We start from the raw sequence: 17,359 nt of genomic DNA, 5'->3' as shown, positions 1-17,359 counted from the left end.
ATTATCTATCCCAAAATGATAATATTGACCAGGTTCAATAACTTTGCTCAAAATTGTATGACAAGTTCTTAAAAGACTTCGAGCAGCAGTAGATAATTCACGAATAAAATTTTAACAATTTTAATAAACCATTTAATGCTGTATGTGAAACATTATATTTTAATGACCACTGTTTTAAATGTAATTGTATGTCTTCTTCTAAATTAATTATAAAATTATTTTCTTCAGTGTCATGAGGAAGATTCTTATATTGATCAAAGTTAACTAATTCAAAATTCAATAAAATAGATATTTATTGGATGTTTCTTTATTTATAAAAAAACAATAAATTATGTCTTACAATAGACAAATAGCAATGCTTTTGGAGTTAGAAAATTTATCATCTTAACAATATAAACAAAATTACTTTACTTTGCTAAAATAATATATAATATAAAATCATATGTGTGTATATAATCTTTAGTGTTATATCATATATTATATAATATAAAATATATTAGCGCAAATGTTATATGTAAAAGATATAATCTATAAGATAAGATGTATTCTATATAATCTGTGACCGTTGACGTTTTTAAAGTGTAATAGTTAGTTTGAGAAGTCGCTGGGGCCGATGGAATAGCCCGCGGCACACTTTCGGCGCGATATCTCGTCTCCGCGACAAAATCTCAATATGTTGGGCGCCAGGCGCAAAGATCTGCACCACACTAAAATATGCGCTAAGAAACTCAAAACAAGACGATCGCGACGGCAACTATCCAGCTGTCCAGCCATATAATTTGGTAGATAGGGTAGTTCTTAAATGAGGACCGGAAACGAGGAGATGATCGCGGATGTCTCAATAAAATTACACTGACATGTCAATGAATATGAATTATAAATGTATTAAATAAATTATAAATGTGTTATGACGGCTATCTATCTATAAGATTTCTGGAAGCATACAGTCATGATAGAAACGTCTTAGAAAAGGCAGCATTTGATTTTCCCAAAAGTCATTGTCTCTATTGACTATCACAATTTTTAAACTGTTGGGAATCCATAGAGCAAATATGCAATAGTTTCGCTACGTTATGTTCAACTAGCCTCGAACTTGACAAGTATCGATGATTTCGATTCATTTTATCATTATTTTTTCTGTCAAATATGCCTTTAAATAAAGGCAATTTTTGTACAGCCTCGTCAGCTGTTAAATTCTTTGCTGATAGAGGACATTTAATCCCTACCAGATCATCTTCATCGATAAGTCCGTCGGGAGAAGCACCCAAAAATGGATTTTTATAATCAATGAACAATCTACATGGTTCAATTTTTTTATTTATTTTTTTTAATTTTGTAGACAACTCTTTTCTGGCGACTTCCTCCCTATCGCGACCATATTTCATGGCTGCTATGTCAATTTGTGAAGAATATAAAATGCTTTTTACAGTCGCTGTACAAGACTGTTGGTCTCATGCAACATACGATTCAAAAATTGGAGGCTGTTAGCATTTCACGTCTTAATGAATGCCATAGTTCACATTCATTTTGGTCTCTTGTCTCTCGTTCATTTTTTTCTCCTATTTTCTGCGTTTTCTGACAACTTTTCTATGATTTATTTCAAGTTGTTTGTATACGTCTGGTGGAAGATCTGGCTTTTGTGATTGTGGGCCATAATGATAATCTGTTCCTGCCTCTCGTTTAAATTTTTTAGATCTGCCATCCTCTTCTCAGGAGTTTTTGGTTCTCGCAACCTTTATTTGTCGTCGTTTTCTAAATTTTTGACAGTTGGAGAAACATCCTTACATATGTATGCTTTTATGGACATGCGTAAGCACTTCTTGAGTATTATATTGCACAACAGCTCCCCCAATTCTAGCATTGTGAGAACCTCGTAGGCCAAAATTAAAGCTCTTTGCACCTATTTCTTTGTAGATTATCGGAATTAAACGCTTCTGCAGGATTGTTTGTCAAATTTAACAACAAACTATCGGAATAAGCACTCAAATGCCAGACAGCACTTTCGATTTTGTTATATAAACCGTGCAATTTTAAATATGGCACATAATTTTGTATTTTTTTAAGGTTTTCTTCGCATGTACGACCACGTTCTTTACATCTTTTATGCTTACCAAAAATATGGCTAGGAATATTTAAAATATTTTTTTGTAATTCCGTAGGTTTGTCATGGTGAGGTACTTTTTCCTCTTTTCATAGAGCGGCTGCCTCTAGTACTTCAAGTTCGAGTAATAATAATAAGAAAAAGAAGAAGAACAACACGAATATATATATATATATATATATATATATACATAATTATGATATTAATATAATTATAATACTATTAATACATATATTTTCTATATTTATGCAAAACAAACATAATAAAATAAATATTTAGAAGAAAATAAAAATATATATTTGCGTTTTACATTTTAATTTTTATCGAGTACATATATATTCATGAACCCGTTAAAATTCCTGAACTATTTGATCAGGAATCCAATTAGAAATCATGAGTGGATCCGGATCGGGATCCCTACTAGAATCCAGTTTACCGTTGTTACATTTGTTCTGGGATCTGATTCGATATCACACCAGATTACGATCGTGATTTCGGAATACTACTGATTTCACATCAGTAGACTTCACGTCGGAATCTTACTGGGTCACTGACAAAATTTCTGCACAGATCTTTTCGTATTTTTAAAATGTTGTTTTTTACAACATTTCGTAGCTGTACAAAGCCATGTTTTCTCTTGCTATTTTACTGAACTGTCCTTGTAACGACTTTTAACTTTTTGCACAAATTGCGAAGTAAATGATTAGTGCATTCTACTTTTTTTACAGTCATCATTTGTTCGCGATATAGGGCGTTATTTAGTATAGCCTGATATACACTGTTGTCGCCATCAGCAATAACTGTTTTATATATCGTCCCATGCATTTCAAGGCTATTTTTAAAGCCTTCTACAATGGCGTCGCTTTCTATACTTGTAGAGCTAGCGTTGCAGTCAAAATTTTGATAACATTTGTGACGGTGTGGCTCGAGTCCATTTCGTTCCGCTCTGTCACACACCGTACAAAATTTGTTACGGATACGAACGAAGAGAACTTTTTTTGTGCGGTAACCAATTATGGCACCAACACTGGAAAGTGAATCGTAAGCGTTGCCGTACGACTTTTTCATCCAACTACCATCCACTACAATGGTTATATGTAGAATGTTTTTCCATTTCGCCTGCCATTTTCATACTTTCCGTTGGCCGTTTTTTGAAAATCATCGACTAGATTTTCGCGATGTTTGATATAAGTCTTTTCAGACATGCAAGGGATATTTACACCTACACAAAACTCTTTTAGTTGAGCATAACCATTTCCAACTGTTATAGTTGTAGCTACAGCAGCTTGATTGAGATCCAACTTTTTAGGTTTTGTGGGTTCTGACCATATGTTGTTTTTATAGTTGCACATTTGGCATTTGAAGAAGAACTGCGTCTTTAACCCATGGCAACGAGAATTTATGATTCCAATCTTTAAATTGGTATTCTATTCCTCGCGCATGGTTATTAAACATTCTGTGGATGTCATTCCACATAAAAGATACATCGACAATGCGACGGCCTTCCATCATACTTCCTTGAATATTATATGTATCCGGAAGGCTCTTTTCGATAACAAAACTGTCATTGTCATCTTCACATGATTCGACAATGCGACGGCCTTTCATTCTCTTCTCCGAATAGTGTTGGTCGAGGAGTATGGTCGCGATTACGAGTATGGAACGAATTAAGTGAAACATTTCTCTTCTCTGCATTATATTCCGTTACGACGAACAAATTTCAGTAGGATTGAAATCGATATAAGAGATCAGTTCAGAAAAAAAATAGCATTCGAATCCGGAACATCGACTGTGACGTTACACTTTGGGCGAACCCGAGTAGTATTATGAACGTCAGCGTCGTAGGGAAAAAGATAAAAATTAAGTTCTCAAATGCGACATGACAGACTACTACAAGTATGACAATTTACAAAGCGGACGGGGTGATAGAATTCCGCAAGTTTTCGTCGGTGCACCTTATCAACGCGGTCATGGAATCGGAAGTTTTTTAGGAGCATTATTTAGACGCATACTACCTTATCTAAGTAGAGTAGGGAAAGAAACTTTAGGTGCCGGTGTTAATATAATCGACGACATTGAAAATAATATCCCGCTACAAGTAGCGACCGAAAACCGTTTAAAGAATCGCGCGACAATCTCAAGAGAAAAGCTAAAAAAAATAAGTAGTTTGATGAAAAGATCGGGATATAAGTCAGATGCAAAAATGCACGTAGCTCAGTTTCCTTTCGTAGGGCTTAACGCGCGCATCGTTAATTCTACGGCAACTTCGTCGCGTAAACGCCGTCGAACGAGTAGGAAACGTTTATCGAAAAAACAAGGAACAAAACATCAAAAAATAAGGAGAGAAAGAAAAATGGACAGAAATTTTTCTTTAGCGACAGAAAAGCGACTACTCAAGAGTTTCCAGGAGTATAAATCGCGCGTCGAGAGAGTCACCAGCGAAAAAATTAAATATTTGCAGTCAGACAATGGCCGAGAATTCTGCAATGAAACATTCGATAACTTCGTCAAAACCCACGGGATTAAACGTCGGCTCTTCGCACCGTACACACCAGAACAAAATGGAGTCGCAGAAAGGATGAATCGCACTCTGGTCAAAATGGCGAGGTGCATTATCTCAGGGAAAACTAGAAATCACATTTTGGGCTGAAGGTTACATACGGCCAGTTATTTGAGAAACAGATGTGCATCCAGGAGCCTGAACGGAAAGACTCCTTATGAGGAATGGCATGGTGTAGTACCGCAGCTTGGACACCTTCGAATGATCGGAAAATTCACTATGGATGTATTTTCCAAAAGGGGTCTTATGTACTCAACACTTATTAAGTGGCAGTCTAATATTTATCATCGCAATGGCTTATGATAATGAACTTTTACTCGCTGTTTCGAATAATATAATTAAGCCAAGCTATTATAATATTAAATTTATACCATTTATTAAACAAGGCTTCTTTTATGGTGAATGCAAAATTTCCATAAATACTTTAAATGCAACGAGAAACATAAGCTTTTTTGCAGAAAATCTGGGTATAGTTGACGTGATGTTAATTAATAATACATACAATTCTAAAGAAAATAGAAAAAAATTAACATATATTATCAAAAATTAAATGCATGTATATATATATATATATATATATATATATATATATATATATATATATATGTACTTGCTTCGGCAGTACATATACTAAAATTGGAACGATACAGAGAAGATTAGCATGGCCTCTGCGCAAGGATGACACGCAAAATCGTGAAGCGTTCCACATTTTTAAGGAGAAAGAACGCAGGGATATGGAGAGAAGAGAGAGAGCGGAAAGAGAGGAAGAGAAGAAAAGAAGGAAGAGAGAGAGAAATGTGATATGGAGAGGAATAGAGGGGGCTGATCAGGAGGAAAGGAGATATATGGTAGAAGGGATCATTAGGAGGAAATTAAGCAGGAAGTTGAGGGTGAAATGGATAGAAGAAAGAAGAAGGGAGGACGGGACATGGATGGTGTTAACGGAAATAGAGAAGAGAGAGGACGGGGAAGAGGTATTAGGGAAAGAAGGAGAGATTAGAGGGAACTGGGGAGTGGGAGTGGATGAGGATCTGACACTGGAGGAGAGGAAGATGAGATGGAGGATCGCGGCAAAAAGAGAGAAAGCGAGAGGCAGGAAAGTGATAGCGACAAGCAGGGAATTGAAAGTGGGAGATGGGAAGAAGTGGAGATGGTTAGAAGAGGAGAAGAGATGGGAAGCAGAGGATGGAGAGGAGAGAAAGATGAGAAGTAAAAGGAAAAAAGAAGAGGACGAGTAGAAAAGAAGCAGGCGGAGAGAAGAAGATGTCTGAGGAAGGGGGAAGAGAGAGGGTTAGAGAGAGGAGAGGGAAGAAGAGGGGGAGGTGAGATGGATGGGAAGTAAGAGGAAAGAAGGAGAGGACGATTAGGAGAGGGATGGGAGGAGAGAAGAAGGTGATGACAATGTGAAAGGGATTAGAAGAGACGGAGTAAACAGAGAGAAAGATGGAGAAGAGGCGAGAATGGAGAGGAAAGGGGGAGCAAGAGTAGCGGAAGATAGGGAGGAGAGAGAGGGTAGAGAGGATGGGTCGTGAGGGAGGGAGAGGGAATCAGTATGTAAGGGTCACAAAATGGCCAGGGTCGCGGGGGAGGAGATTGAGGCAATGAAGAGGAAAGGGTTTAGAAGGATGTATAGTCTGTAAATATTGTATATATGTAACAGTTAAAGATGTATTGTGGAAAGGTGGTGAGGAGTTCTGTAAGGGGTTTGGTGGTCCCTCTGAAAACATCCCGGAAACCTGCGGGACCCGGAATAAACCAATCAATCAATATATATATACAGGGTGTCCCCGAATTGGCGGATCAACTCTCGTGGGTAAATAGAGCGTGTTAAACTGAAGAGAAAAATCTAATATCATTTTACTAAATTTACAATAATTAATGAGATATAAATTAATAAAGATGATCAAGTAACAACTGGAAGGTTTCTTCGCGCCGCGCGGTTATACTGGCACGGATTGGCCGATCTTTATTAATTTATATCTCATTAATTATTGTGAATTTAGCAAAATGATATAAGATTTTTTTCTTCAGTTTAACACGCTCTATCTACCCACGAGAGTTGATCCGCCAATTCGGGGACACCCTGTATATATATATATATATTGTTGCATTTTGAAGTACTAGGCGTTAGTTCTTATTACTTTTGAATGTTATTTAATTAGTAAAATTTGAATATTATTGTTACGTCCAGGCCCGTAGAAAGGATGGGTCAGAGGAAGGACGTAACAAGAACTGTTCCGATGTCAAAAGTCTTATCGACGAGTGACTCGGTCGAGCGAGCTGTAGGTTGGCAAACAGACGGGTGTCGTTATTACTCTGTTATGCGAACACTCTCTCGGTGGTCCCTTTTTGGTAAGAGAATCGAATCTCTTTTACGCGGGACGAGACCAAGTGTGATCTTTCGCGTGGAGAGAGTGAGGGAGTTAAATAAATTTACTATTTAATTTATTTATATTTCGATCATTTAATATTTAATTTAACATTTATTCAATTAATTCCTAACGTCATACATATAATCTTATTGATTATCGGCCTTAAAATTATTTTGTATGAGTGTGTGTGTGGATCGCAGGTGTTACAAGTACGGAGGTCATCAACCAGAAAAGAAGGGGAACGAGTGCGATTTTAAAGATTTTATTCTGGTTGGTATTTGTTACAATAGTTTATAATAAAAAAAAATAATGATTTGCGAAAAGTGTAAAGTGTGTGTGTTACGGCGCGATTTCGACGTCCTCGAAGACGCTATCTATAAGGTTGAGGAAAGCGGAATCGGACATAGATGCAAGCTTCAATTCTAAAGAGGGGAGCGCGAAGGTGTCAAGATCTGCTGGAGAGTACTCCAAAGAGGAGTCGGGTAATTCTATCGTGTGGTTCGACGAATTATCCGAGAGGGTCACGGACGAGGAAAATCAGAAAAGGTTGGGGGGAGACGACGGCGGTGAGTCATCGGATATATCGATGACCGAAGGTGAAAGGGGTACGGGGGAATATGATGGGGAAGGAAAATCTATTTCAGGGTAACTATGGGTAGATGGGAAAAGCGTCTTCAATGGGGGTGGAACAGCGCGGGTACTGTGGAGAAGAAGGGGGAGAATCAAAACTGTTGGTTTCGCTCACGGTCGTCCGATCTATGGTCTCGGTTAGCTCGCGAGAATCGGCGGATTGGCGCGATTTTAGGCACTTTAAATAAAGAACAGGGTTGAATAAAGGAAAAAGAAATGACGGTAAAAGTGAGAAGGAAAATAGACTTACTACTTAGGCAGATTCGTTGCGTTTTAGCTGCTGGTCAGGTTGTGGCCCAGTTGTGGCTCTTGTTCGGCTGATGGTCGTTGTTGGGCACTGACTCTAATAGTTTTCAAGATTTAATCAGAACTCCCGATATGTGAAACGAATTCCTTAGGTCAGCGAACGACCGAAATAAGAATGAGCGAGAGTAACTGTGCCGAACGAATCTAACACTGTACTATCGACTGATTTGAATTTTTGTTTTTTTTATTTTTGTAATGCGCGAGTCTTTCCTTTTTATATTAAATCTTGAGGGCGTGTTAACAATTTAGGGCGGGAGTATTTTTTGAGATTTCGACGTGTAAAAAGCTGTCGCTTGGTGAGGGCCTTTCCTCCTTATTTTTGATTATTGCTGATTGGTGAGCTCTATACGCCCTCTTGGGAGATTTGGAGGTTTTTCATTTGTTTATCTCTTGAGATTATGCAGCTGTGTTTGTTGTTTATTCATTTAGGAAATCTCGCTATCGATCTTTTTAGGCATCATGTTTAATGACGGTCCTTTCTATTGCGCGACCCTTCTTTTTATGACTGATCGGACGATTATTGTTTCGTTTTCGTGGGAAGAAAAATGCGGAGCGTAACAGTACTGTACAGAGTAGCTTATCGCTATTTAGAAATTTATTATAAACAGTTGTCACTTTAGATGGTCCGTCAGGCGAGCTCTCTTATCGAATGCTTCTTAAGTTTTTGTCGCTGTTTGTCGAATTTATGCTTGCAGTTTTAAATAACTGCTTCGAGTTACGGTGAATCTGTTTTATTTAAAATTCTTTTAGAGCAGTTCAAGTGTTTATACTTTATTCGATTTCTAAGACTTCTTTGGTTGTCTTATTTAGAGTTGGTTTCGCCTTACGGAGGATTGTTAAAAATTTTATTGTCCACGTAACGTAAGATTCGTGGAGTGTGACTAAAGTGACAGCTCTCACGGTTTGATATTTTGCCGTAGAGCGTTCTAGGAATCATTATCTCTAAATGTTTATGCATTTCGAAAAGAAAGAATATAGTGAAGTCTACATGACGTAACATTATTATTACATACATATAATGCAATTCCGGTCTCACTTTTGGAAAATATATCCATAGTGAATTTTGGCTCGTTATTTATAGGTAAGAAACACATAATCTTAGAAGAAAATATTAATTTATTTAAAAAAAAAATATTACTTTTTTGACATTTAAGTTTAAAAATTCTAAATGTTAAAGAAACATATGTAGAATGGACCAGAGTTAAGCAAAAATATTTCAGATTTTAGATATAAACATAATTCTTTTATTTGACATCTTATGCCATTAAAAACGCATGTTATATTATATTTTTTATTGATATTTGTAGAATATTTGCAGAGGGGGAGTCTCAATTGCTTACAGTCCCGATTGCTAATTGCTTCGTTAACACAAATTTTGCTGATAGTTTTGATTGTCTACATCTCGATTTCCTAGATGTATTATTGTGTATATAAAAAAAATAAAAAATACATAAGTACGATTGTGCACATGATATTAATGCGCAAATGTTGCACATATTATTGCGCAAATTGCACAAATGACATTGGTTGAATGATGTCAAAGCTAACGGCAAAATGTTATGCGCAAACGAAGCGGTTGGCAAACAGAATACCGCCAAGATTTATTAATGTTCATATGCAATATTTTTTTTTGTGGAGTAACTAACAAACAAGCAAACAATATTAAAAAATTCGCTAAAATCATAACACAGAAAGACCAACTTTTACATGACATAATTGAAACAATTTTGTTCCTTTTTATTTATCAAAGTTTATTAACTTTTTTCTTTACACTTATCAAAAATTTAATTTGAATCTTTATTATTATTATCGTTCAAAGTTGATCGAATCTCTTTTTTATACTTATGAAAGGATCAATTTCATTCTTTCTTATCAAAGTTTATCAAATCTTTTTTTATTCTTAAATTAAAGAAGATAATCGTAACAATTATTCGTGTACGTACATTTTAATTAGCGCGTATTTAAATTACATATAATATTATTGAATAAAATTGTTAAACTTGTAGAAAAATCTTGAAGTGTCTCGTCAGGTTGTGAAAGGGATAAGTATGTAAATATATTTGTTCTCAATGTTCAAATAATATGCATTTGCGAACAGAGTGTACATCTTCCTAACAATGTCCGAGAGCGCTGGATTATGATCTTCTTCTTGATCTTCCTCTTTTCAGGAAAGTATTGTGAGACGAACTCTCAGTATCGCCTCCTTATATATATATATATATATATATATATATATATATATATATATATATATATATGTAAGATTAAAAACGCATTATTTAACATACTGCATTCCTCAGAGCACTGTTATTAGAAGATAAGTGCGCACGTGCGACATTGCAAGCGATAGCGGCTAGATCATACGACACGAGTATCTAGCATTGTTTATAACTGAAAAGTATCGGTTCACCGTTGCGTCATTAGCGGCTAGATCATACGGTGCGAGTATTTAGCATTGTTTATAACAGATTAAAATATTGAGAAAGCACGATGAATCATTAGTATAAGATATTGAGAGAGCACGATGAATCAGTGCAGTCTGTACTCAGCCGTCATTCTGTGCGTACACCATTATATTATACTCTATATTCTCAATAAATCCTTTTCTTATTTTATAACATTTTTCTGTCCCTCATATCCCACATATATATATATGTGACACAGCCGCTACTCCTATCTCCCGCTTCGAAAATTGGACCAATTACCTATGTAATATCGACACTAGCGCGTTGGTGGAGGTTGACTTCCTCGCATTACAACTCTTACCCGAGGTGATCGCCTCGAACGAGAGCTCCGCACGACAATAAACATGCGACCGTTAGGATCGCGACACAAAGAGACTGTTTATCACGAAAATAACAGTCGCACGACTACAAACTGCAAGTTTACAATTGAAACTTTTACGAAAATATATTATTTATAAATATATTTTAGAGAATCAGACGTTATGTTTGATATAAAATCAGGCACTATTTGGGACAAACGCAAAATATTACGCTTAATAGCCCGTAAAGTGATCTGTGAATGGTTAGATACTGGAAATCATTCATCACTTACGTTAAACAACTGGTTATCAAATGAAGGTCTTATTACATTCTTTGGAACGCACATTATTGATAAGGTAGTTTAATATTTTTTGTGTTAAATTGTCGATATATGGTAAATATAAAATGTGATTGTTAAAAATACACGCACATCAATAATAAATATCGTTAAATATCTATAAATTTTTTTTTTCAAAAACGTTATAAAAGCAGAACACTAATATTGATTATATTAAATTATTATTATATAGATAGATAAACAATTTTATTGATTCTTCTTAGGGTTTTCAATCTCTTACAAATTTTCCTTAACCTATCTTACCACTAAACTTATCCTAACTTAACCTAATTGTTTTCTGGAGAGCCTGCAATCGTGAGCGACCCTTCCATGTCCCTCCCCAATCGCATGCCCTCCCCACACACACACACCACCCTCTTTTCGCCGGACTTCCGCTTCCTCTTGCCTTATAAAAAAATTTCATTTTTCTTTTTCTTTCTCTTCCCCTCGATTCCCTTCTCTCCTCTCATCCTGCCATTCATTCCCATTCTCTCCCCCTCATTCATTTTCATTCCTACTATTCTCCTCTCTCTCTACCTCCTTCATCCATTCCTCTCCCTCTCCCTCCTCTCCCAGAACCCATCTCACATTATCTTGCCAACTCCCCTCTCCTCTCTTCCAGATTCTACAACTCTCCCATACATGCTCCCACGTCTCCTCCTGCCCTCCACACAGTCTAGATTTTCTTTTCCCCTCCTCTTCCCAGTATCTACTCTCCTTCATCTCCACTCCCAATCTAAATCGTGCCACCCTTCTCCATCTGCTCTCTCCCCAATTCTTCTTTAAATATCCCGGTATCCCTTCCCCCTTAACCTCCTTATACCATCTATTAAATCTTGCCTCCTCTATCTTTCCCCTTCTTTCTTTCCTTTGCCTCTCTTTGTCTATATCTTCTATTCCCTTATACCAGTTCTCCCCCGTCTCCTCCTTTATTTCCATCTCCTTCACTCTTATCCCTCTATCTTTAAAAAACCTTTCTCTTTCCTCCTCCCACTTCAACAGCACCTCCCCCACTTTGCTCCTATCCCTTAATTCTTCTAGACACCTCCTTGCTAATTCACCCCCCCTCCCTTCCCTTAGCCTTTTCTCGTATCCCCATGCTCTTCTTCCCGCTCTCACTTTTAATTTCTCCCTCTGTAGCTCTTCCCTTATCATGTATCCCAGTATCCTGTTGTCCACTCCCAGTACCCACCTTAAGTATCTCTCCTCTATTCTCTCCATCCCCTCCCTCTCTTTCCATCCCCATATCTCTACCCCATACCCCAGTACAATCCATACCAGCCTGTCAAACAGCCATATCCTCCTTCCCCAGTCCCTTCCAAATCTTCTCTTTTCTATCCCCTATACCTGTCCCATTATTGCAGCCGCCCTCCTAACCCTGTCCCTCACCTGTGCCTCTTGTCCCCCATTCCTCTGCAGCGTATATCCTAAATATTTATATTCCTTTACCTCCTCCACTTCCTTTCTCTTCCATCTCCAGTTCCTCTTTGATATACTTCCTCCCCTCTCTCTCCTGAATCTCATGATCTTCGTCTTCCCTATAATCACTTTCAACCCCTTTCTATCCATATATCTCTCTAGCCTATCCATCATGCTCCTCATTCCTTCTTCTTCTTCCGCCACCAGCACCAAATCATCCGCATACGCCAGCGTGTATATTTTCTCTCCCCCTAGTGCAACCCCTCCCCAGTTTACTTTACTCATCTCTTCCTCCAGATCTGCAATCAGTATATTAAATAACATCAGGCTTAATGGGCATCCTTGTCTCAACCCCCTCCCCGTCCAAAAACCCTCTCCCATTCCCTGTTCTACCCTTACCCTACTTTTTGTCTCTCTCAGTACCTCCTATATCCTCCCTATAAGTCCTTCTCTCACTCCCCGCCGTCTCATCATTTCCACTACTATCTCTCTATCCACCGAATCAAATGCCGCTCTCAAGTCAACGAATAATCAAAATTGATTATGAGCTCCTTAATAATAAATAAAGAGGTAATAGAAAGGCTTTAGGAGCAAAAGGATAAGTTTAGATATGTGGGTAAATGCAAATATCTGTTAATGTGTCAGAAATTTATATTGATACATGAATGGAAATTAAATTGATACATTAATACAATAACTAATCCCTTAAAATTATTGAATAATTACGCGAACGTTTCGATCCTCTTCAGCGCAAAGTATGACAGAATGATAAACGTAATTAAGTATTACATCTTAAATTGGTCAAAAACGCAAAATCAAATCATAACTTAATAATAATATGCCGTCGGTTTATAAATAACGGTAGGAACGCATAAGATCGGTCGCTATGATGTGGAAATGAAAAATAGACGTTTATTACGCGAATACATGATATCAATGTTCTAAGTATGGTAATAGTGATGTTTTTAAATTAAATTTTATATATGAAACATGTAGAAATAGAAGTTTATTACGCGAATGCATGATGTCAATGTTCTAAGTATGGTAATAGTGATGTTTTTAAATTAAATTTATGTATGACCTAATGACTCTTTCAAATGCTCTCATTTTTTTTCAAGACTTCTTAGAAGTTTCCAAGCCACGAGGTATGCAATGTGTAAGTGAGGTAAAGAGATTCTAGTATGATAAATTTAACTAAATCAGTAACTGAACGTGAGTTAATACTTTGTTAATAAATATGTAAATTAGTAAAAGAAAAAAAAGAACTAAATTGAATAAATAGATTAAATAAATAATAATAAGTTAAATAAATTAATTAAATATAAATTAATTGTTAAAATTGCTTACTGAAAGAAGATTCTTCGGCTAACTATCACTAAACTTGTTCTTAATGTCGTAATAATATTATATGTGTAACTGAGATGAAGGATTGAGTAGTACTGTGACTAAGTGGAGAAAACATTTGAAGAAAGGTCGTTTTTTAGTTGGCATCATGTCTTCGGCAGTTTATTTATAATATTTTCATAAATAGCTGGCAAACATTCTGTGTCTGTTTGTAGATTAATGCTGTTTTTCTGCCGTTTTATATGTAACATTTCCGATACCAGTCTTTTGGCGTAATAGAGCTCATTGTCAAGAATTTGTACTTTGTCCCAGTCAAATTCATGATTTTGCGTCAAGCGATGGTCCGTAATGACAGAATGATTGGTACTAATTTTCTCGATATTAGTCTTATGTTCGTTTATTCTGGTTTTAAGTTTTCTGCCCGTTTGACCACATATGACGCATTACAATTTGAGCAATTAATTTTATAAACTACATTTGTTTTTGTGTAATTTGAGATCGGATCTTTATGAGTTTTAATAAATTTGTTATTTTTGTTTAAACTGTAATAGGCTAGTCTAACATCAACTTCTTTAAGAACATTTTTCATTTGTTCCGTTAACGATAGTAAATACGAAATAGTAAAATACGAGGTACTTTTTGTGGACACTGAGTCTCTATGTTGATCTTTTTTTAATTAAGTGCTTAATACGTTCGTTCATTATTGTAAAAATCATGTCAGTTGGATAAGAATTCTCCTTTAAGATCTGTACTACATGCTTCAAATTTTTATCATGAAATATGGGATTTGATAATAAAAAAACTCTGTCTATTAATCCTATTACAGTGCTACGCTTATGACTCAACGGGTGTTGAGAATGGAAATTCAGGTATCTGCCCGAGAAAGTATTCTTATGGTACCAGTCAAAAATTAAGTAGTTATTTTTTAAAATGAGTGTCAAGTCTAGAAAGTTTATTTTATTTTGGTCACTAATTTCCACTGTGAATTGTATTCTATTGTGGAAGGAATTAAAAATGGTCACTGTCTGGTCAATTGAATTGGAAGGTACTGATATTAATATGTCGTCAACATATCTAACATATATGGGCATGGGTAAAATTCAATAAAGCTAAAGCTTGTTCTTCTATGTCTTGGAGAACTATATTAGCGATAATTGGAGAAAGCGGGGAGCCCACTGGGGTACCATACGTTTGCCGGTAAAATTTGTTGTTAAAAACAAAAAAAGTCGAATTTAGAACTAAGTTTATTCCTAGCATAAATTCAGATTCCGGGATGTCGCAATTCCGTATAATTAGGTGCCATCTCTTTGAGATACTCTCTATTGCTAAATTAATGGGGATATTGGTAAAAAGAGAAATCACGTCAAGTGAGACTAGTTCGAATTCATTGTCAATGTAAGTATCTGAAAGATATCGTTAACCAGATCAAAACTGTTAGTGACGTGGCTCTTAGCTCTCGGAAAGCTATCGTACATAATTTTGTGTAACCAATTCGCTAAAGAATATAATGGACTATTAATAGACGAGACGATTAATCTAAACGGGATGTTGTCCTTGTGAATTTTGGGTAATCCATATGCTCTCGGTAAATTGCCCTCACTAAACGACAATTTCCGTTGAACTAGTCGAGATATATTCATGCTTTTTCCATCTTTTTAGTAAATCATGGAGATTCGAGATAAGTTTGTTAATTGGATTTTTGTTTAATAAAACGTATGTCTCTTTATCAGACAAAGTCCTTCGATTCTCTCGATATGTATATCCTTATCTAGAGCTACTGTTATATTACCCTTATCTGCTTTAGTAAGGATAAGGTTATTGTTATCGCGTAAAAAATCATTGGTAATTGATTGTAAATGTATTAGATTTTTATTTGTTTCATTACAGGGGAAGGAATATGTCAACGAATAATGCCACCATCCCTCCCTTTCTCCCCTCCAATTGCCTCCCTATCAAATAGTTCAATACGTATACATTATCCATCCCCTTCCTGAATCCTGTCTAATTTCGCGGTACAATTCCTTTCCCTTCCACTTCTTCTCTCAGTCTCTCCGCTAGTATGGCCGCATACACCTTGTATAATGTTAGCATCAAAGTCACCCCTCTGTAGTCTCCCACTCCCTCCCCCTCCCCCTTTTTTATTATCGAAACTATCACCTTCTCCTTCCACCCCTTTGGCCACCCTTTTCCTCTCCATACCCTATTATAAAACTCCCATGCCCACAATTATTATTATATAAAACGTATAAATATAGGCGTTTAATTAAATAATTTCAATTCATTGTTAATATACAATACTTTATTTACGTACATGTCAGACGTACATACATCTCCAACCGCTTCTTGTCGCGCTTTCTCTGTCGATCTCACCTAGAAACCAGGCCCGTACGAATAAACAAACTCAAATTATATAATACAAAAATATACAGATTAATATAATTTTTTTCTCTTTCTTTTTATAATACCCTGTATCACATTTAACGTAGTGCAATAATTTAACACTTTTCGATATTTATTTCTCTTTTTTTTGTTTCCCTTACATAAATGGATTCTTCTTCTTCGTGTGCCCTATCCGGTCCCCCGGACGTTGGCGATCACTCTGGCGATGGTTATCCTATCCACCACTACACGGAAGAGTTCCTCCGCGCTGCGGATACCAGTCTATGCTCTAATATTCCTCAGCCAGAAGAACTTTTTCCTTCCAACTCTCCGACGAGCCTCAATTCTTCCTTTTAAAATTAACTGCAGGAGTCTGTATTTTTCTCCTCTTAAAACGTGGCCAAGGTACTCAATCTTTCTGCATTTGATAATGGTAAGCAGTTCTCTTTGTGCACCCACTCTTTCCAGGACTTCAGTGTTAGAGATCCTGTCGACCCACGAAATCCACAGCATCCGCCTAATTAAACACATCTCAAATGCCTCCAGGCGATTTATCGTGGTTACTTTGAGGGTCCATGCCTCGGCACCGTACAAGAGCACAGACCACACATAGCATTTAACCATTCTCCGCCGTATCTTCAAATTGAGGTTGTCGTTACAGAAGAAAGATTTAATCTTATTGAAGACGGCACGAGCGAACTCTATCCTGCACTTAATCTCACGGTCAAGATGACCGGTCTAAATCCTCGGTGATCAGGCACCCTAGGTATTTGAACGATGTGACACGATCAACCCGCCTGCCGTCAAGATGGAGTGACGCATTAACATGGCTCTGGCGACTAAAAATCATCAATTTCGTCTTTTCGTGTTTATATTTAAGCCCATCCTTCGCCCGGCTTCGTAGACTTTATTAAGAAGTAGTTGAAGATTCTCAACGCTCTCGGCGAGGATGACGGTGTCGTCTGCGTATTTGAAGGACTAATTCGTCCTCTATTTATCTTGATTCCGAGTTCTAAATCATCTATGGCGTTTTTGAAGATTCTATCTCCTATAGAGATTAAAGAGAAGAGGAGAAAGGATACATCCTTGTTTGACCCCCCCTCTGTATATCTATTCTTGAAGTTGTCAAGTTTCCTATTATTTCAA

The 17,359-nt window shown here is 36.7% G+C and overlaps 1 non-coding gene and 1 pseudogene across 1 annotated transcript; one reads left to right on the top strand and one right to left on the bottom strand.

Moving 5' to 3' along the window:
* Positions 1-1,752: 1,752 nt before the first annotated feature.
* Positions 1,753-3,709, bottom strand: LOC140670675 (uncharacterized; annotated as a pseudogene).
* A 1,558-nt stretch (positions 3,710-5,267) lies between these two features.
* LOC140670756 (U6 spliceosomal RNA) lies at positions 5,268-5,374 on the top strand. Its single transcript, XR_012047613.1, has one exon. It is a non-coding gene; the product is annotated as a U6 spliceosomal RNA (small nuclear RNA).
* The last annotated feature ends 11,985 nt before the right edge of the window (positions 5,375-17,359 follow it).

The sequence above is a fragment of the Anoplolepis gracilipes genome, chromosome 10, assembly GCF_047496725.1.
Source record: "Anoplolepis gracilipes chromosome 10, ASM4749672v1, whole genome shotgun sequence".
Taxonomy (NCBI): Eukaryota; Metazoa; Arthropoda; class Insecta; order Hymenoptera; family Formicidae; genus Anoplolepis; species Anoplolepis gracilipes.
This window is presented reverse-complemented; position numbering and strand designations above follow the sequence as displayed.